This window comes from Saccostrea cucullata, unplaced genomic scaffold (assembly GCF_032062105.1).
Source record: "Saccostrea cucullata isolate Sc308-1 unplaced genomic scaffold, CSIRO_AGI_Scuc_v1 ctg465, whole genome shotgun sequence".
Taxonomy (NCBI): Eukaryota; Metazoa; Mollusca; class Bivalvia; order Ostreida; family Ostreidae; genus Saccostrea; species Saccostrea cuccullata.
Window position 1 is genome coordinate 26,067 of NW_026921069.1, and position 9,549 is coordinate 35,615.

Below are 9,549 nucleotides of genomic sequence, written 5' to 3' on the forward strand. Positions count from 1 at the left end.
GCAATATAAACTTATCTTCTCTGAAGAAATCCATGGAAAGCCAAAAAAAAAAACAGTTTGAAATTAGACCTTTTTGTTTGTTTGATACTGCATATTAGTTGCCAGCCAAATAAATATCTGGCGACCATCACCTTAATAACTAGAAGCAGTCAAATAAGTTTCTGTCGGCCGCCATATGTTTTCCGGTGTAGACATAACATATTCTAATAAAGCATAAATAGTTAGAACTCAATGTCTTAATGCAGAGATTTTTGGTATTGATATTTTGTAATGTTTAACAAAAAGTGCCGACAATGCACGAAATTCTTGATATCTTCTTCGACCATTAGGCTCTGATATGTTAAAAGTACATGTATACGTTTTGTCAATCCAAAAGGAGAAAAATTAATTGATTTTCTCAGTAAGAAATGAAAATTAAAATTTAACTACATGAAGAATTAAAAATGAAAACCTTTCTTTATAGAAACTGGTTGCATCCTCCCTCAACCTTTTTGTTATCATATACAATAGCAATTTTAACTATCCCAAACTTGTTTTGTGCCTCTCCTTCAAAAAAGCATTTTCTGAGTTTGTACATATCCTCTTATTCTTTTTCATTGCTGAAAGGTTCTATATACCTTTGTTTTAATATTTTTATATCTCACCCTTGAAAACGATACTTCGTTTTTTGAACACTGAAGTCAATATTTTGACCAATTTAAAAAAATAAATAACAACAAATGACTTTACCTGAAAGTTCTGCATTTGAAAACACTCCGTTCTCTATATTTTTCAAATTTAAAGATATTATCTTAAAGAACTTTACTCGTTTAAGTAGTTAACGTTAAGTATGGTTGATGGCATTGTTGAGGAAGAGTATTTGGTTGCACAATACATTTCACAGTTTTGACTTATGGTAAATCTACTTAATAGTTAGTCTTGTTGCAAGATGCGCTGCATTTCAACTTAATAAAAGTGTTTTAATAAAAACAGCTTCGGGTCATCAGATTTTGATCTCAAACTATGTTTAAATAATATCATTTCATAAATTGCTCGTAACCTTCTCTTTTTTATCTTCAACCATCGGACCCAAACAAATAAATTTTGTTGGAGGGAGGGTCATTGATAGGCCAAAAAGTAAAATTTCTTCCAAATAGTCATGTGAAAATGGCATATTCATTTCCATCTTTTTTGAATCGTTTAAAAGATTTCCTTTATTATAGAAACGAATTTCCTAATCGTACAAACGATATTTTTCATCGTACAGACGACTTGCATTTCCCCCCAATACTTTGAAATGGCACGATTATACACCGTTGGCCTTATAATTCTACTCACCTATTTTTTTTTGTTCAGTACTAGTAGTAAGAGCAAATATACGTCAGAATAACCCTTATAATTAATTTTAAAAATAATTACGAACTCTATTGATTAAAACATATGGTAAAACATAAAACTGGGAAGTTAATCAGACAGTAATATATTTAATTTCCCTGTAGACCCTTTTCTCTGAACAATTCTTCTAAAAGCTTCGACACAATAAAGTTGTTCAGAAGAATGGTGTCATTTTTAGGCAATACAAATTCGATTTTAGATTGCCTCGCTTTTTTATAAACATGTTTTTATTAATGTTACAGACTTTCAAACATGATAAATTTATGAAACTTATGAATGCCTAATAGCATCTCTTCTAAATAATTTCCCTGACAATAGATTTTTTCTGTTTTCAGTGACACCAAGGTCAATGACCTTGTGACTTGGACTGTGACCTTAATGCTAAAAATAGCTTTTTCCCGCGAACTTTGGGGGGGGGGGATGGAGATTAATTTAAAATGTATTTTAGGAAAAATTTGTCCAACAATACAATAAATTCTCATTTAAAAAATATATATTATACAGTAAAACGTGCATGTAGCAAAATCGCTGTGAACTGACGCTTGCAGCGAGGTTATTTTAATTCCCCTTGGGTTTAAAACATATTTTGAGGATAAGGGCTATATATAACGAATTATGTTTATAACGAAGCAAAATTGTCTGTCCCTGGCATTTCGTTATAAGCGTGTGAAACGGAATAGCAATAAGGCATATTTCAGTTGGGTTAGTTAAGAAGAAACATATAGAGATAACGAACTGTAATCAAGAAAAAAGTCCATAAAACAATACAAAATAGGATCAGAGCAAACACGAACCTCCAAACATTAGAGGTGGGATCAAGACCGGTCACACAAGCCGTGTGCTTCTTGTCATGATCGGAAAATAACGGGAAAATACGTCGTCAATTCAGTTTATAAATAATGGACTAACAATAAGTATGAAAAACGTCAGTCAGCGCTTGACTCAATGATAAAGTTGTATTTGCTAGCGCTGACAAGGACATTGTTTATATAAAGTTATTTCACCTTAAAATTCTCCTTTTTTCAAATAAGAAATGAAATATTACCTTGCCTTGTCATTATTTCTGCAAATTTTCTGTGATTATGTCTTTCTTATATTATATAAGAGGATATCTAAGATGCTATGGTAAGACCAAAAATACGCTTAATAGAATACTGGATTGCCAAGACTATTTTTAATATCATTGAGATAAATTCTATGATGACTTCAAAAACGCGAGGCTATTTCAGACTTCGTGTTTTTCCATATTAGCAGTCACACTTAATTTGACAGGATATGAGACACTGGCAGAGAAAATTATACAGAAAATAAGTTATTTAAATAAATATTTGGACAGTTTAACTGTATTCATACGAGAAATGAAATATGTGAAGATAAAATACAGTGATCGATATAAAAAAAAATTGCAAATAACACAAAAATTGAGCAGGACATAAACGTCAACTTGTAGATATATCAAATGTTTGATCAGGTAACTAGAAGAAGCACACCCCACCCCCAACCCCCACCCCCATTGATCGGACACACCCACCCTGAGCTACATGCATTGATCAAGTAGACAAAACATACAGCACTCAAATTTTCAAAAAAAAAAAGTCATAAAGACAAAGGCTCAACAATTTGTATGAAACCAGTCAGCCTTAAACGTTGATGAGCTGTATTTGCTTACAATGACATTATAACGGCTATGGAATTAACGTGTTCGTATGCTTACTTCAAGATAATTTGTTGAAAGCCTGCAATTGGGCTTAAAAAAAATTATCGTATTTAGAACATGCCTCTGAGTAGCGAATAAGTTGGGAAATACCATAAGTAGATGACAGTGGTATAATATCACATAAGTATCGAAAATTGAAAATGGGAATGCTGAAGTCATCTCCTTAGCTATGCAGTGATTTTGCTAGTTGGCTCATCATCTCTAGTCAGTAAAATATAAAAAATATGATGAAGACACAATTTGCCAAACCATCTTGTCGTGTAACTTTAGGTATATTCTAGTATCAATACTTTTTATATTCTATATATTATTAGGGTTGTGGCGTTTTTGGAATGTTTAAAAAGCCACTTCCTCCTCTTTTGAATTACGAGTATGGTATTATATTGTGCTTTTAGTTTGTTATATCTTTAACTGTTTTATATGTTTTTCTTGGGATTATACTTTACATTTATTAGTTATATAGATGACCATTCACATTCCTTAACATTTAGTTGTGTTTTCTTTGTGTCAAACTGAGCACCAGCCTGGCATTAACCATGAATTTTGTTAGGAAACTTGGATTCCCAACATTACATGTATGTTGTCAGTGAGGCTCTCCGGTTCCTTTTTATACCAACAAGATTTCTGAGTTCTATTTTTATCGAAAAAGCAATTGTATTCCTCTTCCTGCAATAATGCATTATAATTGTTACTTATAATATTTGGCCTCAAAATGATTCCACAAAATTTATATTGTGGAAATAAAATTAATTGCATATGCACTACGATTCTGTTACAAGAAATTTTCCTGTTCATTTTAGTCAAGATGATTCTCTTCAAAAAGAAAACCATTAAAATCCAGTAACTTAAACGATTCATATAACATAACACAGTGACAATATATCAGATAGCGGAATATGATTTGAAGCTTACAGATTGGACTGGTTGAAAAAAAAATGTTGAAAAAAAAAGATTAATCTTTTTCCCAAAAAATTGAATTGTGCTTTTTAAAAAACAAATGTTCTATTTTTTGAAAAAAAAAAAAGATTAATCTTTTCCAAAAAAAATTGCATTGTGCTTTTTAATCAAATAGAGGAATATGATTTGAAGCTTACAGATTGGACTGGTTGAAAAAAAAATGTTGAAAGAAAAGATTAATTCTTTTCCAAAAAAATTGAATTGTGCTTTTTAATTTGACATGAAAAAAATTCTTTTATATTCAGACTGTTCATTTGTTGTTACATTTTGTGTTGTGTTACAAGTTTGAAGCAATTTCTATTTTTAACATAATGCTTCTACATGCAATATCCGACCATTTTATTACCGCTGCAATTAAGCTTCTTTATTATATATTGTCACGCGCTCTTGATAAGAACATGTATTTCAGTTATTTGTTTCATTAACGCAATATTTGCATTCTTATAATTATGTTGATTGCATTTTTTTATACACAAGGTCAATTTCTAGCCACAATATTGACCGGCAGACTTATAGCTTGTATTTGCAATAATACTTACATACATTTTCAAAGCAAGATATATCTTTTTATAGTACGTCAATATATTTCATATTACTTTTTAAGTTTACAGTAGATGAAAAACAAAGCTTTTTAAAGAAATAGAAACACGTAGAAAACAAGTTATTTAAAGGAAAAGTAAAAAAAAATTTTAAAACTAAACATTTATGTTCAACAATTGTTTTAAATACTACACGTAATTCCTCAATCTGATATACAGAGTTAGTAGCGATGTACTGGATATTATATAGCGATACTTTACTCGCCTTTAAATCTGGTCTTTTTCATTATGTCTGAAACTGAATATCCCTTCGGAGCATCCAGTTTGATATTACCATAAAATGTTACGCTTTTATAGATACATATAGGTTCAAAAACCTAATGTATCTGTTCTGACGTGGGAAAAGAATAACTTGGTTGTGTCACTAAGGCTTACGATCAAGTGTGTGTCAGAGTCATAGTAAAGTGATTATATTGGAATGCCAGTGTATTAACAATGGCCATTGAACTGAGTCTATAACTCGATATAAAAAATGAATCTTCAAATATCGTCTTACACATTTGAACTTGGTGGAATACGAGCATGTGGAACATATCCTAAATTCTGATATTTTCAGACGATATTAGGGAAATGAAATCCTTTCATAAGCAAATAATAGTCATGTTTCAGTTAAAAGGGTAAAAAATATGGTCTATCAAACCAAATTTTAGTCAAGGGTTAGACTATTTTTATATCTGGATAAAAAAGGAGGATAATACCAAACAAACCTTCTTACAGTTGGCTTTAATCAAGTCTTATCTAGTAATTTAATTGAAACTTTTACTCACACTAATCTTCATGTTAGGTACAGTTGTCTTTCTGCTTCTTGAAGAAAGATCTTTAAAACCATTTGGCAAACATGCAACATTTTAGCTGTAGAATAAAGAATGTAATCATGCATAATTATATTTCTTACTTGCAAAAAAAAACACAAATACATACTCGCAAACGTGAAACATTAGTCAGTGTTTTTACGAAGTACTAGTTTTGTTTGTAATGCCATTATTTTCAAACTTAAGTCAAAATTTCATTTGTCTGATACTGACAATTGCAAGGAGCTCATCTCGGGTGTGACTGGTCGACAGGGATAACTTATTCCTCCTGCCACCGGACTCAGCTTCCGATGTTTGAATAGGTGATAATAACATCCTAACAGTGGAAACTTTATGGATGGTTGTACATGTACAGTATGTTGTTTTACGTCCCAGACTCGTACTCGGCACTCAGGGCCATGGAGCACCGAGGGATCTTTATCATGTCAACGCCTACAGTGATATGGGGCCTCTGTTTTTAAGGTCTTATTCGAAGGACCCTCAACTTTCACTTCAAAGTGCCGAGGGCATGGCGAAAGAACAGCTGCTACCCATTTTTTGTTGACCTTCTAATCACGGAGCGAGGGCTCTACCGACTGAGTTACCGTGATCGGTAGAAACTTGTGTTCAAATATTTAGCTAAAAATTAGATCATTCATTATATTTTAAATTTCGCTTTCCATAATTCGCAAAAGTTTTAGGATCTCTCTTTTAAGAATAAAAAAAAACATAAATTATTATATAAATTATTATATATAATCTTAAATGAATAAAGATATAATATATAGTCAACATATTTAGAAATGACCCCATAAGACTTATGCAATAAGTAAATGAAGTACAAAGGCACTCACTGTTTGGTTATATTATTCCTCGATGAGTACTCAATTGTGCGACTGTCGTGCCGATCGCTGCAACACGGTGTTTATCCAGAAAACCCATCATTGTATCGATTTATAGTCCGCGAGGTTCAGTTTAATTTTGTAATAAGAGTTAACGTTTCAAAGAGCTGATTCTCAACATAATGACATGTTTTTGAATGAAGTATCATTTCACGATAAAAAAAAATCTTTTTAGACAATACTTGTCAAAATGGCAATGACTGATCAGATTACGGATCAATCCGAATTATCTTTCCGAAGAGACTTATGATAAAAGCAAAATTTTGCCTATTTATTTATTTTTTAGAAAAGAAAATGACTTAAAGTACTCTGGTTTTAGTATTCTGTTTCGATTTCGAAAGCTGATTGTCTCTTATCCTGCATTTTTGTCAAATTTTTATCAAAGATGTGATTTCTTGTCACAAAGAAGTCATTTACTTCGAACTGAACCTACCATTAGAAGAAATGGAATGATCGAGACACAAAAAAACTTGGAAGCATAGTGTTGTTTTATCCATACTACCGGTATATCAAAGTATTGCTTTTGATCTTTCTTAATGAAATTGCTATCAACACCTTTCCAAGGGATTTTTTCTGAACTAGAAGAAAGAAAATTCTCTAGTGTCTTACTTCTTTCTGAAATGAAATATATGGAGAAAATAAACGGTATTCAAGCTCAAAAGTCAATTAAACAATACAACATTGGAGCAGAGCAAACATGAGCTTCAAACCATCAGAGGTGCCAAACTCATCAAATATCACAAGGAAAGAATTTAGTGATGATTTCGCAGAAATTTCAGATAATAACATCAAACAAGAGAAATCTTGATAGGTATACATTAAGTATAGAAAAAAAGAAAAAAAATTAGAAATAATCCCTGTAAAAAAAACGAACGGGAAGCATAGTTTTCAATGTTTTTATCCTTATCAAGCTTACGGAGAAGAATCTGAATAAAAACAAGTTTAACTCAGAAAAAGGAGTATTTAAACTTTAAACAATTAAACAATAATAACTTTGTTTGTTTCATCCTTATCAAGCCTAATAAACATTAATAAACATAACATCGTTCATTTTAGAAAGCCATATCAAATCAAAATAAGCAACTGCACGACAATTTCAATATTGTTTCACAAAATTTGAGCGACCGGATGTTTGTTAGACGGGTATGGACCCCAAGACGATGGATGAACACTGTACGATATAAGAGTCATCGCTTTAAATTCTTTGATTTTATCTCGGAGACTGTTTCTCTTATAACCTCGTGGATCACCAAAGATAATCTTCAACTTTATATATGGGCAAACAGTGACTAGTGCATGTCAGAACAGTGGTTTTCAGAAAAGATGGTTATTCAAGGGTTGTTATATGGCTATAAGACATTTGCCAAGCTCAATATAAGGAACAAATGGTTTATCTTTATTGGATATATATTGCTACTGAGAAGGCAAACGTTTAATTCACAACGATGAATAGCGAGTTGTGTCTACAGTGTACAGAAGAAAACATGAATAGAGAGTTGTGTCTAGTATACAGATGTAATGTATTGGAACAAATGGATATCATTGTCTAATGCTCAGCCGAAAAACAATAAAGCGTTTTTACAAAATGTTTTTTTCATTGCATTGCATGGAAAAAAAATTTAGAAAGCTCTCTCTCTCTCTCTCTCTCTCTCTCTCTCTCTCTCTCTCTGGGTATTACAAAAATTTGAATTTTTAATTAAAATTTGTATATGACAATTAATTGTCATATACAAATTTTAATTGAAAAATTCAAATTTTTGTAAAGGACAAGACCATTGCAGTTAAAGATTTCCTCAATCTGACAATTATTCTACTCCTAGTCTGACGGTAATTCTACATGAAAGGAATATGAACTTATCTAATTCTTACTATTTTACTGTCAAACTGCTTATGGTTGATATTAACAATCTTGAAATTTGCTCTTACTTTTCTTGGCTATCAATCAATTTTGTCATTTATATCTACATGCCTGCAATTTGGGACCGTAATTATTACAAGTAATTGTTAGTGTCTTGAATGATAAAAGTGAATATTTTATTATACGGATTTTAACCAAGAAATGAATGGATTAATTTAAAAAAAAACGTCAGATGAGAGCCAAATTGCAAGTAATTTTATATTTCATTAAATTTTTTCCAGTTTTCTTTCTGTTTCAATTTTTTTATTATGGGTTTTAATACATTTAATTCATATTCTATTGTGTTTGCTAACAGCAAATGAAACAGACAAAATGTTCTTTAAAAAGTGTCAAGTAATAAGTAATCTTATTAAAAAGCTTTATCAAAATAAACTGGTCATGAACCAGATAAAATTTCTTTTTTATGCTTGTTTGTTTTTCTTGAAAAAACATTCCTTTACCTAAATATCAGTATGAGTATCTTTAAAATTTTGGATAAATTTTACCTTACGTGGATAGAAAAATAGGTCTGCTTATAACTTGGTGCCATTGGTACACATGGGAATTCCAATAGATTGTAGGAAGACCTGGTCTTAAAAACACGTATATATTGTCTATCAGAAACTCAAGCATCTTGTTAATTATCAATTTCAGATTACTTGTTTGTACGATCAGAATGCTTAAAAAAAAATAATTGTGCAAATGATAGTACAAGATATTACATGTAACAAGGTAAGCAAATTGACGAGTTCCAATTTTATTGAAAAAAAATATATTTATTAAATTCACATCAGGTTTTTTGAATGTTTAAACATGCATTTCCCCTTAAAAAATTTCATTGTACTGAATCGTTCTTTAACTGAAACTTTTTACCATTCTAATAACACCTACATGTATGCAAGAAAAATAAAAGAATTTATATAAAAAAATATATATGAAATGAAATCAAGTCTTCCTTCATTACATGTAGGTGTCTCCCCAGATAAAGCAGATTTTATTTCATTGATTTTACATGTACTTAATGTATAATCTTGATGGCATGTTAGGTAAAAAGAACTATCTACATCTTTTATAATCATTTATTTTTAAAACAGTGTTAAAAAATGGGGGAAATTAAGCACGTATTTTGTGAAAAGACCTATTGTTTTTAACATAGAATTGCTGAGTCAGGATCTGTTTTGCCATGTCTTAAATAAGAATGGATAGTTCTGATTTTCTAGATTCCAGAAATTTTGAGTATATCGGGAAATCAGAGCAGTAATGGTAATTGAACTTTATCAGAATATTTATAAACACCATTTTAAGGACCTGG

The 9,549-nt window shown here is 30.8% G+C and overlaps 1 protein-coding gene across 1 annotated transcript in view; it reads right to left on the minus strand.

The window, feature by feature from the left end:
* Positions 1-5,491, minus strand: part of LOC134259097 (mu-type opioid receptor-like) — a 30,496-nt gene extending 25,005 nt beyond the window's left edge. The window contains exon 1 of the mRNA XM_062741693.1: positions 5,415-5,491. The gene's annotated coding sequence lies outside the window, so the exon portion shown is untranslated. The remainder of the gene's footprint in view (positions 1-5,414) is intronic.
* Positions 5,492-9,549: the final 4,058 nt, after the last annotated feature.